Source organism: Triturus cristatus, chromosome 7 (genome assembly GCF_964204655.1).
Source record: "Triturus cristatus chromosome 7, aTriCri1.1, whole genome shotgun sequence".
NCBI lineage: Eukaryota > Metazoa > Chordata > Amphibia > Caudata > Salamandridae > Triturus > Triturus cristatus.
Window position 1 is genome coordinate 864364377 of NC_140590.1, and position 14262 is coordinate 864378638.

A 14262-nucleotide genomic window follows, 5' to 3' on the forward strand; every position below is an offset into this window, starting at 1 on the left:
TTGTTCTTTAGGAAGAGGAGTTGAAGAATAACGTGCGTTTGTGCTGGGGTTTGTGTCACCACAAAGCTCTGGAATGTTATTGGCTGACAGGTTCTGATGGACAGTCCGCTCCCACCCTCCTTTCGGGCTGCCTATGTGGATGGGAGGCAGTGTGTTTAAAGTGCAGCGGGATGCACTGAGCTCGGCTGTAGCGCAGACTGAGGTGCGCAGGAGGAGAGGGGGAGCTGGCTGAAGAGCTCCCCGGCCGTGCACCACCCAGTAGCGCCGTACCATGACCCGGGAACGGGGGATGGCCGCCTACATCCTGTAAATCGGCATCAGCATGGCTCCCTGCGTCTCCGCCGCTGTCAGCGGAGGTAAGAAGTTGCCCTGGCACACTCAGAGGCAGGAGCCACTGGCATGGTGGGCACCCGGTGCCCGCTCCCCTACTGACAAAGTTCACTTGTGAGGGTTACTCTTTCCCTCACCCGTGGGCCGCTCGGAGTCACCTATAAGGCGAATACGCACACACACGCGCGTGCCAAGGACCAGAGACTTTTACCCAGCATCTCTCGAGCCCAAGTCACTCGGTCTTTTATCTGTGAGCAAACATGCCTAACAGATAGCTCTCTGGATTAATGCACCTGCACAGTGTTTTATTAGCAACCTGCACGTCCCAGGATGTAGAAATTGCAACGCGCCATCCTCTGGAGGCCGGAATTACAAACCTGCAGGGTGGTGATGGCAATGTAAAACAGCTATAAATTATTATTATTAATAGGATAATATTTGCAAAGCCGGTATGCGGCCAGGTGTAATGAGTGCTGCAAAATCTCAGGATGTTGGTTTCATTTCAATGCTTGTATACTATGACATAAAACAGATGGCCCCTCCATTGTGCGTGTTTATATATGCCTAGTCTTACGATTGATGTACATAACCTGTGTGACTTGATGTATGGCGTGCTTACTGGGTGAGGAGCGGTTATGGGGTACGGTGGCTTCGTTTCCCCACTCCAACATACCGAGCTCGTGGAATAACCCGCCGAAAGCTTTCTAGGTGGCGGACAAAGTCCCCGAGCTTCTGTCCTGCGCTGTGACACTTCTTGTGAGGGAGGGCAGGGATTCAGTGACTGAACCAGAAATGGGCACAAGCACGGCTTGCGGGGTACATGTATGCAAAAGAACGGTTAAAATAAATATGTCCTCTTTAAAGTGTAATTAAAAAATTATATGCACCGGATCTAGCCACTGGGAGGCAGAGTCCTACATAAAAGTAAACTGCATGGCGGGATGGTGTGTGCATTATATAAAGGTATAAAGTTAGCGACTAAGTTGAGGGTATGATTTTTTGTAGCGCCAACTCAAAGCAAGGGCAATATCTAGGCGAAACGTACGAGATTAAGATCATATACATACAACTGAGACTTAAGAGTACAGCATTATGGTCTGCCACACAGACAAATCTACTAAAACATGCGTTTAACTGTATGGATGCCTGCCGTGTAAACGTGTTCGCAGCGCGTATAAGCGGTAACGGTGCGATATAAAGCACTATTTGGAACAAGCTGTATTATTGTTATTGATAGCAGCACATATTTTGTCTTATAAAGCTCTGAATGCACAGGGCTGCTTCAGAATGCTGCAAGCGCTATACTTTATTTACAAAGCGTATGGGACATGTTACATGAGAAGAGCAAACTTAGAGCAGAGGCCAGACTGAGAGCAACTTTATTTGCTAGGGATTGATATTGGTTGTGTAGCTCAATATGACCGTTTATACAGCTCATTGTGACAAGTGAATGAACTCTAGGCGCTAATGATAGTACGGCTTGTAACTATTATGAAGTCTATGACGGGGCACTGACCAGAGTGGGAGACATACTCACGGGCTCTCAGATGTGGTTTGACGCAGCTGTGCCGCCGAGTTTCTGTGAGACGGATCCCACAGGTGAGCAGTAACGCATGGCCATCATCTTGCCTACACTTCCTCTCCCGTGAGGCATACTGCATCGTGCAGGAATGGAAAAATCCCCTCGCATGAACATATAGCACAGCTCCGTATGTATTGGTACTCTCAACAAGTGTCGCTACCGTCGACCCTATAATGGGAAGAGTGACTGGGCCGCGGTACATGCCCTTTGCATAGGTGCACTGCAGATTTGCCCAACAGCAGCACGTGCAGAGCAGTGTGCACTAAATGTAATTTAAAAGATGGATTAAATATTAGTACACAGCTGGCATTTGCCTTGAGCAATGTACAATCGGCTTTTTCATTTTCACAACAGCACCTGTTTTTTAACTGGTAAGTTAACACAATTGACTTTTTTCAAAGGCTTGTCAGTGCAAGTGCTGATTTTGCACTGGCCACTCAGTGTAAATGCCAGTGTGGAAGTGCACTATTGATATAAATATAAAATACACAGAAAGAGGCCCAGAGCGACTATTCACAATGACGTGTCTCTGTTTACTGTGAAGGAGAACGTCTGTCTTACATGACGCAGCAATCCTGTGATACGGCTCCTCATACGGTGGATGTGAAGCAGCTCTGCTGTGGAATGGAGGGATTTTCACTTCACGCTGTTTTACCGTATAAAGCACTTCTATACCGTGGAACAGACCATTTCCCAAATATTGAACACTTTTCCATTTTAAAGGGGGGGGGGCATCAGCATTATCGGGTGCATCCCATCTCCACTCCCCAACATGTAGAGGAACTTCAAACACTAATTATCTCTCCATAAGCAACCCGCCCCCACCTTCCTCCACGCAGCACAGTTTTACACAATACAAATACTTTCAGCTATGGGCGACGCTTTACTGGTGGAGCTTGTGGGTGGGAGGCCTTTACAATGTTGATTACCACAAAGACACCACACTCGTATTGACTACGAGGCAAGCTCAGCGGGGACACCAGGGGCTTTTTCTTAAGCCGCATCCATCCTACAGAAATTGTAAACGCAAGAACAGCTGCAGAAATGAGAAGGGGCGATTTTATATGTTGTATTTTATGCATTTATGTGACTTACGTACTTTTTGCCCCAGGTGGGCACCCGTCCATGATAGGGCACATCCCTAAAGGGTTAACGAGGTGACGAGTTCCTCATGTCCGCACGCGAGCACTGGGCTGACAGTGTCAATAGGCCAGTCTCTCCTCAGGCAGAGCTGGGCCCTGTCGGTGTGGGATCGGCGACAGTGCCGCTGACAGGACTTCACGCGCGCCTTCAAAAGGACTCGCGGGGCACGAGCTGCTTTCCTCCCATTCGGCACCCGAATATCGTGACCTTCATTAGTGACAGTCCGGGGTAGACAATGTTATCCTGACCAGCCCTTTGGCATCCCAGGCACTGATTTTCTCCCATCCCAGGAGCCACTAAGGCAAGACTAGATCATACATAAAACTCTTTGTCCTCATCATATCCCTTAGCAGAAGGTAGGTGTTTTGATGAGGAGCCAAGGGGTCAAATGGGTCAAATACCTTGTGATATCACTTCCGATACCCCTAAATAAACAAGCATTAAAAATGCAATAGGTCTCGCCTTTGATTAAGTTAAAGCCATTTGCTTTACAATGTTATTAGCAAAGCAAATGGCTTTAACTTAATCAAAGGCGAGACCTATTGCATTTTCAATGCTTGTTATGATAGAGATGAAGGAGCAGGACAGAGTAGCCTCATAGGCAGCCATTATATGTCTAAAAAAGAACACTGTGCCTTTAAGGAACCAGACACCACCAGTATTCCATCATGCATAGCAGGTGGCAGTTACTTCAGTTCTTTTTTCCGGCTCTTGCCGACAGTATCCTGGAACATTAAACTTGACCAAAAGTGTTTTTTTCTTCAAAATTCTTTATTGAATTTGATTAATTACTGTTTCATTCAACATCTTTTGTCCCTCCCTACCTTTTTCAGTCTTTCTCTGATAGAAATTAAAAGCATTTTGTCAAGAAAATGCCATCCGTTTTTTGACAAATGCCCAGCTTGTGGGAGAAAGAAGGCCAAGACAGACCCACATGAAGTCTGTATACTCTGTCTTCCGGAAAATTATGATCCTGAGTCTTGTCAACACTTCAGGAACTTTCCTAGACGTACCTTGAGAGGCCGGTAGAAGATTCGTCTTCATGGGACTGAGGAGCACAGAAGGCTGCAATCTCAATCTGAAGGTGGGACCTCGGGGCATGAAGAGGGTAGAACCTCTACCAGGTCTCATGTTAACAGCCTCAACGCAGCGTTTCAGGAAGAAAGGGGCTCAAAAACGATATTGATCCCGGTCGGCATCGATGTCGAGAAGAGGTACGGCGCCGCCCTATTCACTGTCGATTCCAGGTTCGACGTCAAGCAAACGCCCAAGAACAACGTCGAAGACTCCATCCAGGTCGCCGTCGAGACAACGTCGACTGAGATCGATGTGGAGGCGTGGTGCCCAGAGAGCGACGTCGAGGCATACAAGATCGGCGTCGAGACAGACTCGAAGTTCGTCGTTGAGACGACGTGGACATTCACCGTCGTCAAACAGGTCGACGTCGAGGCATTCGTCGATGCCGAGAACTCTATCAACGTCGCCCAGGTTTGAGGAGACCAGGAAGAAGAGAAGGCGTATCTACTCCTCTCCTGATTCGGAGTATTCCAGAACAAACTCCCCATCTTCGGAGCATCAACCAGCGCCTCCTTTATCTCCGCTGCCTCCTCCAGTGCCCCCTCCATCTCCTCCTCCTCCACTACCTCCACCCAAGTCTCCTCCAGCACCAGGAACACCTAGGATATCAAGGTCAAGATAGCACCATCATTCTGAGCGCCATCGCCATAGTCACATTTCTTGACATACTTGAACTTCCTCTCAAAGGTCTCGTCACCATCATCATTCACGATCAAGGTCTTCTACATGTACTGGTCATTACTCTCCCACACTAACCAACTCTCCGCCTCCACGGATTTCTCGGGTGGACGATGTCTCCACAATGAGGGGAACCACGAAATTAAATATTCCTTTGTTGGCCCAAACTCCGACGACATCTGTCATCTTTGAGACCCTACAACAGACCCATGCTACCGCTAGTGCCAGGTCTCCTTGAACAGGCCATGGAGCTCTTTCTCACTCCAGCCTCCATCAAGACAGTGCCTTCTAGATTTCACAAAAATATCGTCCTCCAGAGCAGGATCCAGCTTTCCTCCTCACTGATCCAGCTCCTGATTCAGTAATTGTAGTAGCAGCAAGGAAACAACATGCCACTGCTCCTTCATCAACGGTCCCTCTGGACAAAGAAAGTCGTAAGTTAGACACTGTGGGTCGGAAGATGTGTGGAACGGCAGCAACATTCATGAAGGCAACTAGCGCTACTGCCTTACTAGGTAGATACAACATAGCTCTGTGGGAGTCCTTGACTCAGTGTCTTGACCCTACCACCAGAGAAAAAAGGGAAGATTTCATGGAAATCCTCAATGAAGGTCTGATGGTCTCAAATCGGGTGATTAGTCCTGCTGCAGACTCTTCGTTATTGGCCGCTCACGAATACTGCCATGGGATAGTCCTTAGGCAACAATCTTTGCTACGTCTAACCTCTCAAACCAGAGGCGCAGGAAAGGAGTCTAAATCAGCCTTTTTATAGTACTACTCTTTTCAGAGCCCACGCCGATGAGGAAATGTCACGAATGAAGGCAAAGATGAAAACTCTTAAGGCAGAAGGCTTAGAAAGACCTAAGGAACAAAGAAAATCTTTTCAGCCTTACCAACGCTGTTTCGCATCTCTTAGAGGCCAATCTTCCTCCTGGTATGAAAGCCGTCAGCAGGGAGGTGCACAACAACAACGGCCTTACCAATCGTATCACCGAAGACAACCTAGAGGGTGATCCTCCTAACAACATCCTCACGGGGGGAAAGCAGCCTTCTGGGTCGAAGCCCTGCATCATGACTTCCCACTCTTCTGTTCCCCACTCTGGTGGGGTAAAGCATAAGTCACTACCTGGTAGAATGGCAAAACATAACAAAAGACTCCTGGGTGCTGAATATTGTTCGCAATGGATATTGCCTACGGTTCATCACTCCTCCACTTTCATTTCTCCGAAGCCAACCAACTACCATCTTCCTCTGTTACGAGCAGAGGTCAACATCCTTTTACAAAAGTTGGCGGTTGATTTATTACTGGTACTTTCTTGTCAAAAAGAAAGACAGAAACAAATTCAGACCCATTCTAGATCTCAAGACCGCCAACAAGTGGATTCGGTGAGAAAAGTTCAGGATGCTGGCACTACACCAAATTTATCCTCAAATACGTCAAGGGGATTGGCTCTGCTCAAATGACCAACAAGATGCGTACTTTCACATTCTAATTGCAAGAAAGCAATGCAAATTCTTGATGTTCGTAGTGGGCAGGACCATTACCAGTACAGAGTTCTCCCATTTGGTCTGAAATCAGCACCCAGAACATTCTCCAAATGCATGGCAGTCGTCGTTGCTCATCTACGGAGACACAGAGTATTCGTCTATCCATATCTGGACGATTGGCTCATCAAAGCGTCCTCAGCCCAAGAAGCACAGCTTCATTACAACTGGACTCGAGATCTCTCACGAGAAGTCCATCTCTACCCCAGTTCAGACCTTACACTATCTAGGAGCCCCCATCGACACGTTTAAGGCAAAAGTGTTTCATTCGGAGGAGAGATGCTTATCGATCCTTCAGAAATGTCAGGGTCTAATGAAAGCTTCCCATCCAACAGTAAGGACAGTTTCCTCTCTACTCGGCTCAATGGCTTCATGCATTATTCTCACGCCAAATGCCCGTCTATACATGAGATCTCTACAGGAATGTCTTGAAGATCAGTGGGACCAAGGAACAGTAAACTGTGAGGACAGGATTCAATTATCCCTCCATGCAAAGCTGTCCCTCAAATGGTGGTGCTCCCCATCCAATCTCCTCCAGGGCACTCTGTTCCAACAGGAAATTCTACCTCAAACTGCATTCACGGACACGTCATTGCTGGGCTGGGGAGCCCATATGGACCATCTCCAGATCCGGGAAAAATGTTCAGAGAAGGAAGCCTCGTACCACATGAATCTCTCTGGAGCTACATGCAGTCCATTTGGCTTTTAAAGCTTTCTGCCCGTCGTTCCACTCTCCCTCCCTGCTTGTTCAGACGGACAACACCACAACGATGTACTACCTCAACAAACAAGGGGGGACAAGGTCCAGACTCTTGTCTCATGAGTCCCGGACCATCTGGAACTGGTTTCTTGGCAGGAACCTGACAATCACAGCAGTACACCTACCAGGTGTCCAAAATGCTCAGGCGGACTTGCTCAGCAGACTCCTGCAACAAAACCATGACTGTGTCTTGCACGAAGACTGGGTACAAGACATATTTCAGCGATGGGGTACTCCCAGCGACAATTTGTTCACCACCACAGAAAACAGCAAATGCCAAGGCTTCGCATCGTGGTTCTACCAAACAGCGACTCTGGGGAATGCCCTATGGATCGATTGGTCCGGCAAATATCTCCATGCTTTTCCACCAATCCCCCTGATTCCGGAAATCCTCATCAAATTGGCTCAGTCCTTAGCAAAGATGATCCTCATAGCTCTGGAGTGGCCACGCCAGTGGTGGTTCACGGACCTTTTTCACCGTTGTATCCGTCCACATCTGAGGCTGTCTTGCAGACCAGATCTGACGAAATTCGGAGGCCAGATACTGCACCCCAATCTATCCTCTTTGAACTTGGCAGCATGGCTCCTGAACTGATACAATATGGACACCTAAATCTACCTCAGGACTGTATGGAAATTCTCAAAGAAGCTAAGGGGCCTTCAACATGTTCCGCATATGCTTTCAAGTGGAAGAGATTCTACATGTGGTGCTCATCCAAGTACATAGACCCTACCACTTGCCGGTAAGATGTTACTCTTTCATACTTACCCCATTTAGCAAAATCTGGCTTACAAATTTCCTCAATAAAAGTTCACCTGGCAGCCTTGACTGCTTATAGAAAATGTCCCTCACAAACCTCCTTTTTTAGAATCCCTGTAATTAAGGATTTCTTAGAAGGTTTAAAAAAGGTATTTTCTCCCATCAGACGCCTTTCTCCTCCATGGGAGCTTAATATAGTACTTTCACGCCATATGCAGGAACCTTTCTAACCCATACACAAGGCATCTCTCCAACATTTGTCTTGGAAAGCGGCTTTCCTTGTGGCAATCACTTCAGCCCGCAGAGTTAGTGAAATCCAGGCTCTCTGTTCTCATGAACCTTACACTGTCTTCCATTCAAACAAGGTAGTTATGAGAACTCGCCCTAAGTTCCTCCCCAAAGTGATAGCCGACTTTCATGACAATCAAATATTATCTCTTCCAACATTATTTCAGAACCCCTCTACGCAAGCAGAAAGTTCCCTTCATTCCCTGGATGTGAAGAGAGTTCTTAAGTTTTATCTAGATAAAACTAAAAGCATTCGCCAGTCACAACGATTGTTTGTCAACTATGTCCAATACGTACAGGGCTTGCTCTTTCTAAACAAACCATTTCGAGATGGAAAGCCTCTTGCATTCTATTATGCTATCAGAAAGCTGACAGAAGTCTATCAGCCAAACCTAAGGCTCATTCTACCAGAGGGAAGGCAGCCACTGCGGCCTTATTGTGCAATATTCCCATTCCAGAGATCTGAAAGGCAGCTACCTGGAAATCAGTACACACATTCACAAAGCATTACTGCCTAGATTCTGATGCTAGAGCAGACGCTCAAGTAGGGCAGGCTTCACTCAGAAATCTCTTTTCTTAGGTTCTTTACATTATCCTCTGTCTGATTCGCTGCCTTATTTGGGGATGGGCTTGCTATTCTATTCAGTGCTTATGACTATACTCGGAAATCCCCTGCAAGAGAAGGAATGGTTTCTTACCTATAACTCTATTTCTCTCGCAGGAGTATTTCCATGATAGTCATAAGCGACCCTCCCTGGTGGTTTAGACAGAGAAATTCCTTTATTACATATCTATTATCAGAAGCCTCCGAAAAGAACTGAAGTAACTGCCACATGCTATGCATGATGGGATACTGGTGGTGCCTGGTTCCATAAAGGCACAGTGTTCTTTTTTAGACATATAATGACAGCCTATGAGGCTACTCTGTCCTGCTCCTTTCATCTCTATCATAAAAAAAGGGTTGCGAGACATATTTATACTGATAGACACTAAAATTATCTGAAATTTATTTATTCTGGCCCCCTTTTTTCTCTTCAAGATGAAGAACCTGACCAGTTCTAGCCCAGGTAAATAGGCTGCATAATTTGCCTCTATTTCTTAAGTGTCTTTGCAGGCCTGCTTGAAGAAAGGCAATAATCTACACTTAAGAAGATATATATATATATACCAACTGCTCCGGGGTCCCCGCACGTGGGCGGGACTATTCAGCGCTTATGACTATCATGGACATACCCCCTGAGAGAGAAAAGAAGTTGCAGGTAAGAAACCATTCCTTTCCTTGTAAAACCCTCACCCACCAGAGGTACCCCTTGGTGGCATACTTCATCATTGGGTCCGTCCCGATTGGCTTTTCTTCAGGACCTAGAAAATCCAGTTGCCCGGTTCCACTCCTATAATGCGCTTCCTGGAGGGCTAGCCTAATTAGGTGCAGACCGAAGAGGCGCCTTGATGTGAGTGTGACAACAGGCTAAACCCCACCGGGGAAACCACGAACAACGTTAAAACCTTTTTTTATACAAGCAGTGATTGAAGCCTACCTAGGTGATAAATGTATGTTTTTACATTTTGGCATACAAATAGTGTGCTCTAATTGAGAAATAATTGGAGTGGAACCAGGGAACTAGATTAGATTACTCACACTCGTGCAGTTGGGAATGTTTTTCCTTAATCACGTAAGATTAACGTGATGAAATTGCGGGGTTACCGAACAACTCGTGGTCTAATTGGACAGGTTTTAGGATTATTTTGAAAGGAATTAGGCATGTTTGAGGAGGAGCGTCAGGAGCCGAGTAAGGTTGCCATAGCAACGGGACTCGTTAGGTGAAGTGTTGAAGTGAGGAGACGATCGCTACAGTTGGGATTGTGTTGATAGAAATAAAAGGGAAAAAGATGGAAAATAGTAATATTAATGGAGAGGACCAGGAGAGCATGATTAGGGAAATTATATCTAAATAGTTTAAGGAAGTTGTTAAGGATTCTGAAAAACAGACTCTGGGTAAAAGGAAATTAGCAGAAGAGGAGGAGTATTTTTCAATATCTGAAGAGAATGATGAGAGGGGCCCAGGAAGGAAGTGTTTTCAGAGAAGAAGCATATGGACATTAAAAATGCTTCACGGAGTGGAGTCCAAAGCGGCTCGCAAGGAGAAGGTACTCGAAGAGGTATAAAGAGAGGCCAGTCTAGTACTGGAAATGAAGATGACACATCTGAGGATGTAATAAATAACTATAATGGAGATTTAGATGAATATATTCTAGATCTTGAATATAAAGATGATTTGGATGAGGAAAAAGAAAGTAAAACAGACAGAGTTAAGAGCAGTGAGAAAGGGATTGATCCTTTTGGAAAAGTACTTTTTAACCCTAAAGATATAAGGCATCCAAGGGGGAAGGATTGGTGGCCGTTATAGCATGTTGCGGATTACATTAAAACTAGATTAAGAAAGACCCTGGAGAAAGATGAAAGAAATATAATGAGACCAATTATTGAAGAGGAAGTGACAGTGACTCCAAATGTGGATCCTGAGTTAATCATTTATTTGTTTAGGTTGGGCAAGGATCCTAGAAAGGGATTAGAACGGTCACTTAAACTAGGTCAGGATAAACATCTTGACATTTTGGAAATAGATATAGATACTGCAGCTGACTAAACGTTTAGCACCTCACTCATAATATCCACATAGTAACAAAGTCCTGTGCAATCAGCCTCTGAGACCTGCCACAGTTGGGTCTCACTGGAAATCCAGAAACATAAATTGATGCAGACTCCTCGATACAGTGGTTTAAATTCCCATGTGATATATTTCTCTAGATTCTCTTGGGCCAGGCGCTTTAGACCTTTTAACCATGTAAAAACTTCCGAATACCATTGAGGGACTCTCTATATCTTTTCCCACGCAGTTGGAATATCGCTTTAATAGTACCTGGATCACTCTGGTCGGAATTAAATATAACGTTGCCCGCATCGTGGGACTGACTATTCCCTTGACGCACAGTGGGATTTTGTCTGTACGGGAAGGTTTTATTTCCCTGATGAAGTTCCTTTAAAAGGAACGAAACGCGTTGGCTGTTGTCTTGTCACCATTTTATCGTAAAGAAGAATAAAGGATATCGAAAAAGACCATATTGGCTTCAGTGTGATTTCATCCCTGGTGCGGCCTCAGTCTTTTCTTCAATCTTGACATTTTGGGTCCACGTGCAAAAATCTTTGACGCAGTGGATAAACCATATATAAAAAATCTGGTTTGGATTTAGGTTTGTTACATGAATGGTGCCAGAGGGCAATATGTTTCTTGGGAAACGCTATTGCAGGGTTATTAGCCGAAAGTAGAAAGACAGTTCTTATGCGTATTAATCCCAAGTTGAGTGATCTGGCAAACACGGAATCTAGTGTTGACGCACAAGGTCTCTTATTTGGAGAGGGCATGGTGAGGTTGTTAACAAATTTTGTACGAACCTTCACTAGCCTAGATAAGGCAAAGAGTTCAATGACAAGAGTATTTGGATACTCTAGTTTTTATGGGCGGGCTGGTAGGAGAGGGCAAACTATCAGCCGTGCAAGTTTCAGAGCCCAGTACCATAATCAAGGACAAGGATATTTTAGAGGACAAGGGAGTGCTCAGTTTTTCCCTCAAAGAGGAAGGTCAAGGAGTTGTGCATAGGGTTAGTACGAATATTATTTACATTTCTATCCCGAAAGGTGTAGGAGGAAGTTTAAAATTTTTCAGAGAGAAGTGGAAAACGATAACAGGAGATACATGGGTTCTAAAGGCTATAGATGGCTATGCAATAGAATTCGACATGGAACCGGTTGGAACCACAGGAATTGAGTTTTCAGGAGGAATTACAAAAAGTAATAGAGGAGGACGTTTTGCAGATGTTTGAAAAAAATGCAATTGTTCAGGTAGAGGAGGAAAGGAAAGGGTTTGTGAGTACTTTGTTGTAGAGAAAAAAGAGAAAGGGTGGAGACCGGTTATACATTTGAGAAAATTAAATCAGTATGTGATGTATCAACATTTCAAAATGGAGGGAATTCATCTATTAAGAGAGATTCTTGTGGAAAAGGATTGGATGGTAAAATTAGATTTAAAAGATGCTTATTTTAGCATTCCGATGGTGGAGATGAGTCAGAGGTACTTGCAATTTCGATGGAAAGGCTGTTTATTTCAGTTTCAAAGTTTACCTTTTGGATTATCTTCTGCCCCTTGGTGCTTTACGAAAGTGATGAAACCAGTAGTTGGTTATCTAAGGGAAAGGGGTATAAGAATGATTGTTAACCTAGATGATATTTTGATAATGAATCAACAGTTTTGCGAATTGGAGGAACAGTTGTTGATGGTGAGAGAGTTGTTAGAGAGTTTGAGTTTCCTAGTAAATTTAGAAAAATCAATCTTGAAACCTGTGCAGAGTTTAGAATTTTTAGGATTCGTAGTGGATACTGTATCTGGGCAGTTGATTCTGCCCAAAAAAAAAAAAAGAAGATCAGACAGGAAGTACAGTTGATTCTGAGGAAAGAGAAGGTAACGTTGAGAGGTTTGGCAAGAGTAATTGGCTTACTGACATCATCTATTCAGGCTATTTTTCCGGGCCCGTTGCATTACAGGGCATTACAACGTTTAAAGATTTTAGGCTTAGCAATGGGTTTATGGTATGGCGATCAGATAGATATCTCAGAAGAAACAAGAGAGGAGTTGCGTTGGTGAAAAATTAATTTAGAAGCTTGGAATGGAAAAGCGATTTTTGGAGTCGCTCTAGATTTTGTGTTGGATTCAGATGCAAGCAACTCAGGTTGGGGAGCATTTCGCTTTGGAGAAGAGACTCTGGTTTTTTTTAATCAGGAGAAGGAGACGCATATAAATTGCCTGGAAATGAAGGCAGGCTTGTTCGCTTTAAAAAGTTTCAGGGAAGGTCTGAAAGGGAAGTCTGTGCTTTTGAGGATTGACAATAGAAGTGCAGTAACTTATATAAACAGGTTAGGAGGAACGAGATCAAGAGATCTAGCAGATTTAGCGAAGGAAATTTGGGAGTTTTGTCTGGAACAGAAGATAGGATTGAGAGCAGACTTTTTATCAGGGAAGTAGAAAGTTCCAGCGGTTTGGAGCTCACGTTATTTGACAGATCACAGCGACTGGAAATTGAAAGCGGAAGTGTTTCACTGAATATTAGAGGAGATGAGTCCGTTGGAGTTGGATCTTTTTGCCTCCAGGCTAACCTTCCAATTGGAAAGATATTTCAGTTGGAAAGCGGATCCGGGAGCGATGGCAGTGGATGCATTTCTGCAGAATTGGAAAGGTATGAAAGGTTCTGCTTTCCCACCTTTTTCAATGATTCAGAGGGTTGTTGTTCAGGTGAAAATACAGCAATGTCAGATTGTCTTGGCAATTCTGTTTTGGAAGACACAGCCATGGTTTCCATCGGTGATGGAGTTGGCAGTGAAGTTACTTTTTTTGGTAGAAAGTTTCGAGGGACTTATGAAAAATGTAGAGGGGGAGAGAACATCCATTGGTGGAAGTGGGTTCCCTCAACCTTCTAGTATGGAAGATATCAGGTGTTCAGAAACATTCAGAGAACTTTCGACCTCAGCTACAGAGTTGCTCAATGAATCTTGGGCACCGGGTACTAGAACAAGCATTTGCAATGCAATAGGTCTCGCATTAGTAAAAGTTTGAGCTTTTGGCGTTGCAAATAATAATGCAACACCAATAGCTCTAATTTTCAGTAATGCGAGACCTATAGAGTGGAGTGGGGTAGAGTGAAGTGGTGTAGTATAGTATGGAGTAAAGTATTATGGAGTGAAGTAGTGTAGCGGCGTAAAGTTGAGTAAAGTGGTGTGGATTGCAGTAGAGTGGCATAGCGTAGAGTGTCATAGCGTAGAGTGTCATAGCGTAGAGTGTCATAGAGTAGAGTGTCGTAGAGTGTCATAGAGTAGAGTGGCATAGAGTAGAGTGGCATAGAGTAGAGTGGCATTGAGTGTCATACAGTGGAGTGTCAGAGTGGCATAGGGTGTTGTAGACTGGAGTGTGATAGAGTGGAGTTACGTAGAATGTCGTGGCACAGTAACATTGAGAGGAGTAAAGTGGTGTGGAGTATAGTACGTTGGAG